We start from the raw sequence: 17,165 nt of genomic DNA on the forward strand, positions 1-17,165 counted from the left end.
TGTATTGTTAGTCATTTTGCTGCAGCAGCCACTAATTCTGTGTTTAAAAGAACTAAAGTGGAATGTATTTTTCAAAGGAGTGAATGAAGTTAAAATTCAAGGTTTTGAATTATATAAAATATGCAACTAAATTTCAATTCTGAGATATTGCTGGTTTTGTTTTTTGGGTTTTGTTTTGTTTTTTTGCTATTTCTTAACATCTTTCATTCGTTGCAGTAACAGTTTCAATAGCTTTGAAAGAACATTTCAACTTTTACATAATTTGTAAAGCATATGTAAGTAATGCAAATAGTTTGAGATAATTTTGGCTTTACATTGTATCTCTGAATCATGGACATCATATCTGTCACAGTCAGTAGTGATTACAGATAACCAAGCCATTTTGAAATTTACCACTTTTTCCTGAGGGGCCCTTTTTAGTTTATAACATTTAGAAGCAAAGGGTAACTTTATACATCTAACATCAATATCTTAGTCTCTTGATCCCAAATATAATTAATGGAATTAGGATATAAGTCATATTAAGACAGTTATCATGTCTTTATTTGAGCTTTTTATTTGAACTACATTGAGAGTTCAGCTTTTTAAATAAGTTGAATGGCACTTGTCTTACTTCTGCCCAGTGATTGACCAAATTCTATCTTGATGTTTGTATGTTTGAATTTCACTTACACAAGCCATTTCAGTTTAAGTTGCCTTATTCTGTCACATCGTTCTTGTCAAGTCTGAGCTTTGTCATGTTGGAATTCTTCTAACAATGAATCTGTGATGTAAAAATGTATGATGTGCTACAAATTTTATTCATAATAAACTAAGTTATAGCCTATTGTAACCTATAAAACATTGCTTGTAAATCGTCTAATTTATTTTTTCATTTATGTACATTTTCTTATGTAAATTTTTAAATATTTGTTGTGGCCTGTTCTATACATTCTTGTACTCTTCTCCTTAATCCTTATTTGCATGAAGGAAGCTTAGGTTTTGCTTGTTTATATTGGCTGGCAATTAGGCCAACTTCAGTACTTTCTGCCTTCTTTTCTGTAGTTTAACTTTTTCTAGTTTTCTTCATATTCTAAATAAATGTTAAAATCATACTTTTTATTTCCTACTTTCCAAATAAATTCTCTAAGTTGTTTCCTATGTGTATGTTTTTATTATTTCATTTTATATATTGTACTCCCACATTTTCACTGATTAAAGTTGTAGCTGAAATTACCTATAGTAGAATGTAAACTCTGAGAACAAAGACTTGGCAAAGTCTTACCTTTATCCTGAGTAGTTGGCACAGAGAAGGCGTTCAATAAACAATTGTACAGAAAGTGTCTTATCTGTCATGTAAGAAGTAATTGTTAGTTTTTCCCCACCTTCTTCCCATCATTAGAAAGTACAGGTAGTTATTCACAGATGAGAGTCTTAATGACACTGGGTAAAAAATTAAAGATTTCATCTGAGTAAACTTCAAATTAGAGGTGCCCTGGTATCTCACACACCAGTAGCCCGTGACCAGCCAAGTTTGGGCACTCACAGACTACCGAATCAAACCTAGGATTTTACAGGGAATTACAAAGCTCAGAGAAGTCAACTGTACTGTGCCAGGTCACACAGCTGATTATTAGCAGAACTGAAACTAAACTAGTTTTTCTCAGCCCATTCCACTGTTGTTGTTTTAACCCTCTTCCTGTTGGGCAGGTAGCATATAGGAACAGAATGTTATTCAAATAAATTTAAAAATAATTAGGTTATAACATCCAAGTAAGATAGAACAATCAAAATAGAAAAATTAGAACAACTATACACAAGAAAAACCAGAAAAGGTAAATATCTTCATAAACAATAAAGTATACTAAAATTTGCCAATTGAAGAAGTAATCTGGGTTTAAAGGGAGAAACATCCATAAGCTTTTTATAAAATAGAATGTTGGCTAAAGTGTGAGAGAGGTCAAGACACCATTTTACAAAAAAAACCCATTCCCAATGCAGCAACACAATAGGGAAGGATCTCACCACAGATATTTCTGGACGTGAAGGATTTGTGCCCCCTATCAGGTACTCCAGCCCCTGGGATCTGTACCAGAGAGACAAGCTCCCATAACATCTGGCTTGAAAAAGCAAAAGAGCTGATGTCTAGGGATCCCAAAGTGCTATAGGAAATAGATTCCTCTCTTGGGGGGGTTCATACACAGTCTCACTAAACACAAGACGGCCAAAAGCCAAAAGTTGGGGAAGTGCCTGGCAGCAACCCATAAATGAATACCATAGGTTCAGGGGTCCTTCCTCAGGAGTGAGGGGTTCAAGCCCCAAATTGGGGATCCCCTGCTCTGGAGATCTGCACTGGGAAGACCTGATTTTGAAAATTGGCAGGGCTTAGCTCCAGGGGCTTTGAAAATCAGTTGGGTTTAACTACAGGAGAGCCCAGGGCTATATAAGGTTACCAAAATCCTGCTCTTAAAGGTCCCATACACAACCTCACTCACTCTGAGGCATAGAACAGAGACAGCAGTTTGCAAAGCACCTGGGCCATGAGTGTAGGAGAGCTATTGACTAATTTTAAGGTATATGCCAGAGGGGCAGGGATTTGTAAGAACTCTGGGAACAGAAGTGCTGTTGGTCACCATTTTTCTTGACCTTTTTCAGTCCAGCTGGATCTATGCTGGTGGGCAACAGTTCCGACACTCTCCAGCTAGCTACATTGCTAGTACCACTCAGCCTGGTGTCCCTTGTGGACCTACCACACCCAATGAACCAACCCAGACAGGTGTCCTTCCAAAGCAGTTCCTGCCATACTACACCTAATAGGCAGCCTTCTTTGGAATCAGCAGCCCTCCAAAGCAACTCCTGCCCTCAGGAGGAAGGGAGACAACCAACATGCACATAACAGTCATTGCCAGTCCCCTCAGCCAGCACCCCCACAGCAGTCACCTCCCAATCATAACACGAGGATACACAAAGCCCACACAGGGGACACCGCAGGAGCACCTGGTTCTGGTAACCATGGGAAATTGTGCTTCTGGGAACCAAAGGCCCACACATAAGACCACTACCTTCAGGAGATGAAGTTGACCTACTAATACATAGAAACACAGAATCAGACAAAATGAGGAGACGGAGGAGTATGTCCTAAATGAAATAACAAGACAAAATCTTTGAAAAAGAAACAATGGAAATAATCTACCCATCTGAGAGTTCAAAGTGGTGGTCATAAAGATGGTCAGTGAATTTGAAGAATAAAACTCAGTGAGAACTTCAACAAAGAGATAGAAAATATAGGGGCACCTGGGTGGCGCAGTTGGTTAAGCGTCCGACTTCAGCCAGGTCATGATCTCGTGGTCCGGGAGTTCGAGCCCCGCGTCAGGCTCTGGGCTGATGGCTCGGAGCCTGGAGCCTGTTTCCGATTCTGTGTCTCCCTCTCTCTCTGCCCCTCCCCCGTTCATGCTCTGTCTCTCTCTGTCCCAAAAATAAATAAACGTTGAAAAAAAAATTAAAAAAAAAAAGAAAAAAAGAAAATATAAAAACCAAGCTGAAGAATACAATAATGGAAATGAAAAATACCCTAGAGGGAATAAACAGATTAGAGAATGAGAAGAATGGATCAGTGGTCTGGAAGATTGGGTAGTAGAAATCATCCAAGCTGAACAGCAAAAGGAAATTTAAAAATTTTTTAAGTGATTATTTATTTTTGAGACAGGGAGAGATAGCATGAGCGGGAGAGAGGCAGAAAGGGAGACACAGAATCCAAAGCAGGCTCCAGGCTCCGAGCTGTCAGCATAGAGCCTGACACAAGGTTTAAACTCAATGAACTGTGAGATCATGACCTGAGCCGAAGTCGGACACTTAACCAACTGAGCTACATAGGCTCCCCTAGAATTTTTTTAAAATGATGATAGGCTAAGGGCCCTTTAGCAAAACATCAGATGTACTAACATTCACATTATAGATGTCCTAGAAGAGAAAGAGAGAAAGGGGCAGGAAGTTTATTTAAAGAAATAATAGCTAAAAACTTCTCTAACCTGGGGAAGGAAACAGACATCCAGATCCAGAAAGCACAGAGAGCCCAACAAGATAAATCCAAAGAGGGTTACTAAGACACAGTAATTAAAATGTCAAAAAGTAAACATAGAGAATCTTAAAAGCAACAAGAGAAAAGAAATGTAACATACATGGGAATACCCATAGGACCATCAACTGAGTTTTCAGCAGAAATTTTTCAGGCCAAAAGGGAATGGCATATTATGTATATATAAATAAAGTGCTGAAATGAAAAAAACCTACAATGAAGAATATTCTACATAGTAAGGTGATCATTCAGAATTGAAGGAGAGATGAAGAATTTCAGAGACAAAGAAAAAATAATTTAGAATGTGTTCAAAGTTAAGTGACCATCAACTTAAAATAGACTGCTATACACATGGGGTGTTATGTATGGTCCTCAAAGTAACCAAACCAAAAACTTCAGGTAGATGCACAAAAAAACAAAAAGAAAGAAATCCAAGCATAACACTAGAGAAAGTCAACAGTTCACAAGGGAAGAGAGCAAGAGACGAAAGGATCAGAGAAGAATTACAGAAAGAACCAGAAACCAAAATGGCAATAAGTAAATATCTACCAATACTTACTTTAAATGTAAATGGAATAAAAAGGTCCAGTCAAAAGACATAGGGTAAGTAGGAGCAGCTGGGTGACTCAGTCGGATTAAGTATCCGACTTCATCTCAGGTCATGATCTAGCAGTTTGTGAGTTCGAGCCCTGCGTCGGGCTCTGTGCTGACAGCTCAGAGCCTAGAGACTTCTTCTGATTCTTTGTCTACCTCTCTCTTTCTGCCCCTCCCCTACTCACACTCTGTCTCTCTCCCTTTCAAAAATAAATAATAAACATTAAAAAAATTTTAAAAAAAGACATAGGGTAACTGAATGGACATAAAGATCCATCTATATACTGCCTACAAGAGACTCATGTCAGACCTAATGTCACATACATACTGAAACTGAATGGATGGTAAAAGATATCCCATGAAAATAGAAATGAAAAAAAAACAAAACAAAACAAAACAAGAACACTTTGGTACCATTAGTTATATCAGACAAAATAGACTTTAAAACAAAGACTATAACAAGAAACAAAGGGCATTACCTAATAATAAAGGGATAAGTCCAACAGGAGAACATGAACACTGTAAATATCTGTGCATCCAACATTGGAGCACCTAAATACATAAAATCTCACACTAAGAAACATATGGGAGAAATAGTACAATAGTAATAATAGGGGACTCCACTCCATGTACATCAAAGGATAGATTATCCAGACAGAAAATCAATAAGGAAAGTATCTTTGAAGGATATATTAGACCAGATGGGCCCAACAGATTACATGTATATTACAACACACACACACACACACACACACACACACACGTATATAAACAAAAACATTCCATCCCCAAACAGAATACACATTTTTCTCAAGTGTACATGGAATCTAATCTAGAGCAGATAACATGTTAGGCCACAAAATAACTCTCAATAAATTTAAGAAGATTAAAACATATATCAAGGATCTTTTCTGACCACAATAGCATTAAACCAGAAATTAATTGCAAGAAAAAAACTGGAAACATAAGCACATGGAGGCTAAACAACATGCTATTAAACAACCAAAGTCAATGAAGAAATCAAAGAGAAAATTTAAGAAAATACCCTGAGACAAATGAAAATGGAAAAACGATGTCCCAAGATCTTTGGGACACAGCAAAAGGAGTTCTAAGGAGGAAATCTATACAGGTCTACTTCAAGAAACAAGAAAAATCCCAAATAAACCATCTCATACCTAAAGAACTAGAAAAAGAACAAAACCCAAATTTAATAGAAAAAGAAATAAAGATCAGAGTGGAAATAAATGAAATAGAGACATCAAAAACAATAGAAAAATCAATGAAACTCAGAGCTGGTTCTTTGAAAATATAAACAAAATTGGAAAACTTTTAGCCAGATTTATCTTTAAAAAAATAGAGAGGACTCAGAATCACAAATGAAAGAGAAATTACAACTGACACCACAGAAATACAAAAGATTACGAGAGAGTACTAAGAAAAATTATGTGCCAACAAACTGGACAACCTGGAAGAAATGGATAAATTCCTAGAAACACAATCTTCAAGACTGAATCAAGAAGAAATAGAAAATCTGAAAAAACAGATTATTAGTAATGAAACTGAATCACTAATTTTAAAACTACCAACAAAGTCTAGGACCAAACAGTTTCAAAGGTGAATCCTATCAAACGTTTAAAGAAAAGTTAATACCTATCCTTCTCAAACTTCCAGTAAATTGAAGAGGAAAGGAACAAGTCCCAATTCATTCCACAACATCAGCATTAGCCTGATACCAAAACCAGACAAAGACATTACAAAAAAAGAAAATTACAGACCAATGTCCCTGAGGAGCATATATGTAGAAGTCATCAGCAAAATATTAGCAGATCAAATTCAATAATACATTAAAAGGATTATCACCGTAATAAAGTGGGATTTATTCTAAAGATGCAAAAATGGTTCAATATCCACAAGTCAATCGTGATACACCACATTAAAAAAATTAAAGATGAAAATCACATGGTCATCTCAATAGATACAAAAAGCATTTGACAAAATTAAACTTCCATTCATGATAAAAACTGTCAGTAAAGTGGGTATAGAAGGAACATATCTCAACATAATAAGGCTAACTATGACAAACCCACAGCTAATTCCATATTCAATAACGAAAAACTGAAATCTCTTCTTCAAAGATCAGGAACAAGAAAAGGATGCACATTCATAGCACTTTTATTTAATATAGTACTTGAAGTCATAGCCACAACAGTCAGAAAACAAAAAGAAATAAAAAGGCATCCAAAGTGGTAAAGAAGTAAAACTTTCACTCTTTGCAGATGATATGATACTCTATATAGAAAACCCCAAAGACTTCACCAAAAAAAAAAAAAACCTGCTAGGACTTATAAACAAACTCAGTTGTCACATGATACAAAATCAATTTACAGAAATCTGCTGCATTTTTATACACCAATAATGAAGCAGCTGAAAGATAAATTAAGAAACAATCCTATTTACAATTGCAACCAAAATAATAAGATACCTAGGAATAAACCTAACCAAGGAGGTGAAAGACTTGTACCTGGAAACTATAAAACACTGATGAAAGAAATTAAAGATAACACAAAGAAATGGAAAGACATTCTATGCTCATGGATTAGAAGAACAAATAATGTTAAAATGTCTATATTACCCAAAGCAATCTACACACTTAATGCAATCCCTATCAAAATACCAACATACTTTTCACAGAACTAGAACGAACAGTCCTAAAGTTTGTATGGAGCCACAAAAGACTCTGAATAACCAATCAGCAATCTTGAAAAAGAAAAGCAAAGCTGGAAGCATCACAATTACAGACTTCAAGTTACATTACAAAGGTGTAGTAACCAAAACAGTATGGTACTGGCACAAAAATAGACACATAGATCAATGGAACAGAATAGAAAGCCCAAAAATAAACCCACTATTACATGCTCAATTAATCTTTGATAAAGCAGGAAAGAATACCCAATGGGAAAAAGAATGTCTCTTCAACAAATGGTGTTGGAAAATCCGGACAGCAACATGCAAATGAATGAAACTGGACCACTTTGCTAGAGCTCAGGGAAGATGGTGGAGGAGTAGGGCAACCCTAAGCTTGCTTCCTCCCTCAAACACAGCTAGATAAATATCAAATCATTCTGAAGATGCAAGAAATTGATCAGAAGTCTTAGAGAACAAAGCTGCTCATCTAGAAACAACAACAACAAAATATGACCTATGGAAGGGAGGAACTGTGGAAAGTTGATTCGTGGGAGAAAAGAGCTCAGGCACTGCCCAGGGGAGGGAGCCCTGATTGTGGAGGAGTAGCAAGAGAGGAGGAAAAAGAGAAGGAAAGAGTAGGGGGAGGAAAGTGAAAACACACAAAAGGGACTGCACCAAAAAAACTATTCTCCAAAACCACTGACTAGGAAAAAAGAGAGGGTTACAATACCACCAGTTTTTTAACAGCTGAGAGCAGAGTCTGAAGTTTGGGGGGTCAGCCCTGGTTATGCCCTGAGGAGGCAGGGCAGAGCCCAGGGTGCAGGCAGAGCCTGGTCTGGGTATCTCCTGGGCTTCACTGGGAGAAGTGGTTCCCCAGCTTGGCATGCATTTTGTAAAGGTGATACGGCCTCTCCATGAGCAAAAGACCCAGCAGACACCATAGAGCTGCCTCGCTTTACCAATATAGGAACAAAGACCGCTGAGGGCAGCAATCCCTGGTGGTGGCTGTGTGTTGCAACTTACCATACATAAATTCAAAGGGGCTGCCACTGTGCAGTCACGCAACCATTTTCTGGGCCAAGCCAGTACCAGTCATGGCGTGGCAAGACCCATGCCCAGAGGATCAGCACAGGTCCAAGCTGCAGGGGTCTCTGAAGTGTGGGGTTTTAAAACACAGTTGTGCCCCCTAAAACCTAGAAGGGCAGTGCTGCCTGGAAGGCAGACAGCTGAGACACAAACAGGGGTAAAGTGGGGATCTGACAAAAGCAGGGGACACAGAAGGGGTAATTGCACGTATGTAAGGGCATCCTGAAGAAGGGTGGGCGTGTATCTCCCAGCTTTCTCCAGAGTGGTAAACCATATTTACCCCATGCCCACCAACCTGATCCACCTCAGCAAGCTAAACAGTGCCACCAAATGGAGAACAGAGCCACTAACCCAAGCCCCGCCCCCCGTGCCCTGCAAAGGCATCTCCACTAGGGCAAATCCACCTGAGCATCACAGCAGCAGAACCCTCCCCCAGAAAGAGCAGCACAAACCCCCCCTCACCCACACCAAGTATACTGATCACAGAGTGCTATAAAGCTTCAGCTCTATGGGAAATAGGATCTAACTTCCTTTGGGTTTTGTTTGTTTGCTTTGTTTATTTTTGCCTTTGTTTTTGTTTCTGGATACAGAAAGAGCAACTTTTTAATTAATTTATTTTTTAATTTCATTTCATTTTTTATTATTTTTAAATTTTTTATGTTTCTTTCTACCTTTTTCTGTCAAGCTTCTCTTAACAAGAATACCAAAATATACGTAGAATCTATCTTCATTTAATTAAAATTTTTTTCTTTTTCTTTTTTCTTTTTTTTTAACCTCCAAAATGACAAAACAGAGGAATTCACCCCAAAAGGAAAAAAAAGAAGAAATGAGGGCCAGAGATTTAATCAATACAGATATAAGTAAAATGTCTGAACTAGAATTTAAAACAATTATAAGAATACTAGCTGAACTTGTACAAGGGATAGAAGACACTACAGACTCCCTTACTGCAGAGATGAAAGAACTAAAATCTAGTCAAGGTGAAATTTAAAATGCTATTAACAAGATGTAAACCCAAATGGCTGCCGTAACAGTGAGGATGGACAGAGCAGAGGAATGAATCAGTGATACAGAAAATAAAATTATGGAAAATAATGAAGCTGAAAAGAAGAGGGAAACAAAGGTAATGGATCATGAAGGTAGACTTAGGAAACTCAGCAACTTATTAAAATGGAATAACATTTGTATGATAGGAACCCCCAGAAGATGAAGAGAAAAAAAAGGGCAGAAGGTTTATTTGAGTTAATTATAGCTGAAAACTTCTCTAGTTCAGGGGAACTTCTCTAGTTCCCCTCTGGGAAAGGACCCAGATATCAAAATCCAAGAAGCACAGAGAACTCCCATTAAATTCAGCAAAGGCTGGCCATCGCCAAGGCATATCATAGTCAAATTCACAAAATACACAGACAAGGAAAGAATCCTGAAAGCAGCAAGGTGGAAAAAAGTCCTTAATTTACAAGGGAGGGCAGATCAAGTTCAATGCAGATCTGTCCACAGAAACTTAGAAAGCCAGAAAGGAATGTCAGGACATATTCAATGTGCGGGATGGGAAAAATATGCAACCAAGAATTTTTTATCCAGCATGGTGGTCATTCAGAATAGAAGGAGAGAGAAAGAGTTTCCCAGACAAACAAAAACGTGACCACTAACCAGCCTTGCAAGAAATATTAAGGGGATCCTTTGAGGGGGTAAAAAAGGACTCAAAGCAATAAAGACTAGAAAGGAACAAAGAACATCACCAGAAACTTTACAGGTAACACAACTGCACTAAATTAATATCTTTCAATAATCATTCTGAATGTAGATGGACTAAATGCTCCAATCAAAAGACATAGGATATCAGAATGAATTTAAAAAGACTCATCTACATACTACCTACAGGAGACTCATTTTATACCTAAAGACATCTGCAGATTGAAAGTGAGGGGATGAAACTGGACTACTTTCTTATACCACAAAAAAAATTAATTCAAAACTGATTAAAGACCTAAATGTGAGACCTGAACCTATAAAAATCCTAGAAGAGAACACAGGCAGTAACTTCTTTGACATTGGCCATAGCAACCTCCTTCTAGATAGGACTCTTGAGGCAAGGGAAACAAAAGCAAAAATGAACTATTGAGACTACATCAAAATGGAAAGCTTCTGTACAATGAAGGAAACAATCAACTAAGAGGCAACTTACTGAATGGGAGAAGATATTTGAAAATGCTCTATCTGAAAAGGGGTTAATATCCAACATACATAAAGAGCTTATATAACTCACACCCAAAAACCAAATAATCCAGTTTAAAAATGGGCAGAAGACATAAACAGACATTTCTCCAAAGAAACAGATGGCCAACAGATATCAGATGGCAACATGAAAAGATGCTCATCATCACTTATCAGAAAGGAAATGCAAATCAGAAATTACAATGAGATATTACCTCACACCTGTCAGAATGGCTAAAATGAACAACACAAGAAACAACAGGTGTTGGGGCACCAAGGTGGCTCAGTCAGTTAAGCATCCAACTGTTGATTTCAGTTGAGGTCATGATTGCACAGTTTGTGGGATTGAGTCTGGTGTTGGGTTCTGCACTGACAGGACAGAGTTTGCTTGGGATTCTCCTTCTCTATATGCCTCTCCCCTACTCACGCTCTCTTTTTAAATAAATAAACTTAAAAAAAAAAGAAACAACAGGTGTTGGCAAAGATGTGGAGAAAAAGGAACCCTATTGCACAGTTGGTGGGAATGCAAACTGGTACAGCCACTGTAGTAAACAGTATGGAGGTTCTTTAAAAAGTTAAAAATATAACTACCTTATGATCCAGAAATCAGACTACTGGGTATTTATTCAAGGAATACAAGAACACTAATTCAAAGGGATACATGAACCCCTGTTTATAGCAGCATTATTTACAATACCAAAGATATGAAAGCAGCCCAAGTGTCCATCAATTGATAAACAGATAAAGATATATATATATCACACACATGTGATATGTATATATATATGTATACGCATATACATACAATGGAATATTCAGCCACAAAAAAGAATGAAATCTTGCCATTTACAATGATATGGATGGACCCAGAGGGCATTATGTTAAGTGAGAAAACTCATACAAATAAAGACAAATACTGTATGATTTCACTTATATGTGGAATATAAAAAGCAAAACAAATGAATGGACAAAACAGAAACAGACTCATAAATTTAAAGAAGAAACTGTAGTTGTTAGAGGGGAGGTGAATGGGGAAATAGGCAAAATAAGTGAAGGGAATTTAGAAGTACAAAATTCCTGTTATAAAATAAGTCATATGGCACAAGAACAGACACTCAGATCAATGGAACAGAATAGAGAACCCAGAAATGGACCCACAAACGTATGGCCAACTAATCTTTGACAAAGCAGGAAAGAATGTCCAATGGAATAAAGACAGTCTCTTCAGCAAGTGGTGCTGGGAAACTGGACAGCGACATGCAGAAGAATGAACCTGGACCACTTTCTTACACCATACACAAAAATAAACTCAAAATGGATGAAAGACCTCAATGTAAAACAGGAAGCCATCAAAATCCTTGAGGAGAAAGCAGGCAAAAACCTCTTTGCTCTTGCCTGCAGCAACTTCTTACTCAACATATCTCCGGAGGCAAGGGAAACAAAAGCAAAAAATGAACTACTGGGACCTCATCAAAATAAAAAGCTTCTGCACAACAAAGGAAACAATCAGCAAAACTAAAAGGCAAGCAACGGAATGGGAGAAGATATTTGCAAATGACATATCAGATAAAGGGTTAGTATCCAAAATCTATAAAGAACTTCTCAAACTCAACACCCAAAAAACAAATAATCCAGTGAAGAAATGGGCAAAAGACATGAATAGACACTTCTCCAAGGAAGCCATCCAGATGGCCAACTGACATATCAAAAAATGCTCAACATCACTCATCATCAGGTACATACGAATCAAAACCACAATGAGATACCACCTCACACCTGTCAGAATGGCTCACATTAACCACTCAGGCAACAACAGATGCTGGCGAGGATGCGGAGAAAGAGGATCTCTTTTGCATTGTTGGTGGGAATACAAGCTGGTGCAGCCACTCTGGAAAACAGTATGGAGGTTCCGCAAAAACTAAAAACAGAACTACCCTATGACCCAGCAATTGCACTGCTAGGCATTTATCCATGGGATACAGGTGTGGTGTTTTGAAGAGACATATGCACCCCAATGTTTATAGCAGCACTATCAACAATAGCCAAAGTATGGAAATAGCCCAAATGTCCCTTGATGGATGAATGGATAAAGAAGATGTGGTGTATATGTACACACAATGGAGTATTACTTGGCAATCAAAAAGAATGAAATCTTACCCTTTGCAACTACGTGGATGGAACTGGAGGGTATTAAGCTAAGTGAAATTAGTCAGAGAAAGACAAAAATCATGTGACTTCACTCATATGAGGACTTTAAGAGACAAAACAGATGAACATAGGGGAAGGGAAACAAAAAGAATATAAAAACAGGGAGGGGGACAAAACAGAAGAGACTCAAATATGGAGAACAAACTGAGGGTTACGGGAGGGGTTGTGGGAGGGGGGATGGGCTAAATGGGTAAGGGGCATTAAGGAACAATGAAATCATTGTTTCACTATATGCTAACTAATTTGGATGTAAATTTAAAAAAATAAAAAATTAAATTAAAAAAATAAGTCATAGTAATATAAAGCATGGCATAGGGAATATAGTCAATATTTTAATAAATTTGTATGGTGACAGATAGCAACTACACTTAGGATGGTGAGCATTTTGTAATGTGTGTGTGTATGTATGCATGTAGAGAGAAAGAGAGTCATTATGCTGTACACCTGAAACTAATATGATATTGTATGTCAACTATACTTCAATTTTGAAATAAATACAATAAAAACATATCAGGTAATCATTAATAGATCAGGCAAACATTTTCAAAAAGCTTATGTAGTGATATTAAGGCAAGAAAATAAACGTGAAGACAAAGGCCATCATTAGGAATAGGGCCATTACATAATCATTAATAATCAGAAGACATAACTATTAAATATATATAGGCAACCAGTAAAATATCCACAAAATAAAGCTAAAATTGATGAAATGTTAAGGCATAAGACCGCCATCACAGTTGGACATTTCAACACCTCCTTCAATCATTGACAGCTCAGGTAAACAAAAAATCAGTAAGGCCACACACTGAATTATGCATCCAGCAGTAAAAGAATACACATTCTTTTCAAGCATACATAGAACATTTGTAAACATTGATCATATACAAGACCATAGAGTAAGTCTCAATAAATTTCAAAAAATAAGACCACATTCTCTGAGCACTTCACAATTAAATTATGTGATGTTATTACATGATGATAACAAGAAGATAAAAGCTAGGTATTTGCTGATGACTTGAGAGGCAGTGTAGAGTACTGGTTAAAAGCTAGTATTTTGGACCATGGGTTTAATCCTGCTCTGACTTACTAGACACATGATGTCAGGCAGATTTCTCAACTCTGTGTACTTCACCACATGCAAGATGAGGCTAATAATTGTACCTTCTTGTGGCTCTCATTAATGTTGTTCAGCAGAAATTTTTACTATTCCATCTTTCAGACACATAGTGGGATTGTACTTCCCGGCTCCTTTTTGATTGGGTACATTCATATGACTAGTCCTGGCCAACTTGTTGAGTGAATTGTGATTGGAAATGATGTGCACTACTTCTCAGCTAGATCACTTAATCACCTGTGTGAGAGCTTTCAGAATCATCTTTTCCCGTTACTTTGACAACCAGCAGCATTCAAGATAGTGGCTGCTCTGACAGCTTGATCTCTAAGTGATGAAAATTAACAGAGGTCCTATCTCCTCATTCACCCACCAAATAATGAAGGTGCTGTGGTGTAAGGGAGAAAATAAACTGTTCATTTAGGCATAGACTTGGGGATTGGTTACCATAGCATGATCCATTTGATATATCTATCCCAACTGATACAGAAATTGGATCAAATAGGAATGCCACTGAATGCCAAAAACCTAAAATATGTGGCACTGGATTAGGGGCCAGCGGCAGGTGGTGAAGAAACCACTATAAAAGGATGGTGATTCATGTTATGAAGAAGTGAAGCTTTGGTCACCTGATAACTTGGAAGGTAGGAAATGTGCCAGTGAACTTGGGACCTTAAGGGAAGTCGAAAAAGAGTGTTAGTAGCATATATTGGCAGCTTTGTTTCCATTTGATCATGTACTCCAAGAAACAGATGGGTTCAGTAAAGAATTGGACAAGGAATTCAGCAAGGAAGTAACTAAAGTGGACCATGAGATCTTAGCCAGGTAAGGAAGCAGGGAGTTGAAGGAGTGGTAAAAGATGGTGGATCAGAGTGTTGGGGGCCTTCATGGGGTTGGATGATTGCTGGATCTACCTTTTTTTTTTTTGAGATAGAGAAAGAAAGGTTGCACAAGTAGGGGAGGGGCAGAGGAGGAGAGAAAGAGAAGGAGGGGGAGAAAGAGAGAATCTCAAGCAGTCTCCAAGCTCAGCACGGAGAAGAGAAAGATACTGTTTTCCATAAAAACAACTTCTGGTTTCCCCCTCAGCTTTTTTTGTCCAGTGTTTCTGAAAGCCTTCTTGTTTGGTAGAGATAGAGCACTCTTCCACACACAATGGCTGCTGCATGTAGCCAGATTTTTTTTTTTTTTTTACCATAAACAACAACTTTAACAAGATGTAGTAAGTTCTCTGACCAAAAGAAATGCAGAACAACAGGGTTATTCTAGCCTTTTTTTAAAAAAAGTTATTTATTTGAGAGAGAGAAAGACACAGGAAGGGCAGAAAGAGAGGGAGAGAGAGAGAGAATCCCAAGCAGGTTCTGCGCTGTCAGCACAGAGCCCGATGAAGGGCTCAAACTCAAGACCCATGAGATCATGGCCTGAGCCGAAATCAAGAGTCAATCATTTAACCAATGGAGCCACCTGGGAGCCCCTATTCTAGCCTAAGCAGAGGAGAGGACAGATAGAAGAAACAGGAGACATGGGAAGAGGGGACAGGGAAGACTACCTACAGGACATGTCTGAGCCAGGTCTTGAAAGCATGAGGAAGGAGTAAGTCAAATAGAGGATATGGAGAAGAAACTACTCTACAGGAAGAAATGATCATGAGCAAGGCCCACAAGTATGAAACGCAAGGCCATACAGGCAATTTAGAGGTTCTGAAACAAAGTTCAAAGCAGTATGAAACAAGATTGAAGTTGTCAGAAGTTGGCCCCTGATGGGCTTTGAATGCCAGATGCTGTTTTAGTCATTCAGGCTACTGTAACAAAACACCACAGACAAGGTAGTTTATAGACAACAGGAACCTACTCCTCGCAGTGCTGGAGTCTGAAGTCTGAGGTCAGGGAGACAGCGTGGTTGGATTCCAGTAAAGGTGCTCTTCCAGCTTGTAGAGCACCAGCTTCTTGCTGTGCCCTCATGTGGCAGAAGGGGAAGAGACCTGTTGGGGCCTCTTTTTTTTTAATTTTTTTTTAACATTTATTTATTAATTATGTTATTGAGAGAGAGAGAGAGAGAGAATGAGTGAAGGAGGGGAAGAGAGAGAGACACAGAATCCGAAGCAGGTTCCAGGCTCTGAGATGTCAACATAGAGCCAAACGCGGGGCTCGAACTCACAAACCGGGAGATCATAACCTGAGCCGAAGTCAGATGCTCAACCGACTGAGCCACCCAGGTGCCTCTGGGGGCCCTTTTTATAAGGCACGGATCCCATTGGAGAGGACTCTGCCTTCATGACCTAATCACTTTTCAAAGTCCCCACCTCCTAAGTCGGTTCTGTGCCCCAATTCCAAAATGTGGAGACAATTTTCCCCCATACCACCACCAATTCTCCAACACCATCTAACTGTCCTACAATTCAACCGAACTCTGACATTCCCTACCTGGAGATAGCCTCAGATCCCACAGGCTGAGGGCTCAGTCCCCCAAGATTCCACACTCCCAACGTCAGATGCCAACAGTAAGCCCTGTTTATTACCTGTGCTTCTGACTGACCAGCTATAAATCAGAGGCTCCCCAGAATTCTTGTGTGATGTTTTCAGGAAACCAGGTCCTCCAGGCAGAGGTTTGGCTGGAGGCAGTAGGTGGAAAAGTGTTTAATGGACAGTGGACATAGAGCCATATCTGATTGGAGACTTGGTGGCCACCAGGGAGTGGGAATGGCAAGCATGAGAAATAGAAGGAAAATGGAAAGGCAACATTTTGGAAAGAAATCTATAAATGTTTTTGCTCAAGAGCCAGAAAAGCCCATACAAGACAACTTAAGTATTGAGTACTACTTAGAGTCTGGATAAGGAAGTAAACATCACAGAATCTGGCCCCTGATTAAATATAGATGTGTAATCTCTCATGTCTGATCAGAGGTGACCACAAAGGCTTTACTCAGCAGATAGGGTGCTGGGGGGTGCACAGGGGGAAGCCGCCTCTCCATGCCAGATTTGGTGCACAGCCTGCACACTGAGGTCTCTGAAGGACTCTGGGCCCGCGGCAGGTAAATTTACACTTCTACCCCATCCCCTCCATATATAGGTCTCTATCTGAAGCCTTAGAGATCTCCTTCAGGCACATCTGCCACCTTCTGGAGGCAGCAGGAGAAATTGAAGACACTTTTCCCCTCTCTGACTTAGTACTCAGAACTTCTCCAGTCCTAGCCTTTCCCATCATCCCCGCACAACC

This window comes from Acinonyx jubatus, chromosome A1 (genome assembly GCF_027475565.1).
Source record: "Acinonyx jubatus isolate Ajub_Pintada_27869175 chromosome A1, VMU_Ajub_asm_v1.0, whole genome shotgun sequence".
Taxonomy (NCBI): domain Eukaryota; kingdom Metazoa; phylum Chordata; class Mammalia; order Carnivora; family Felidae; genus Acinonyx; species Acinonyx jubatus.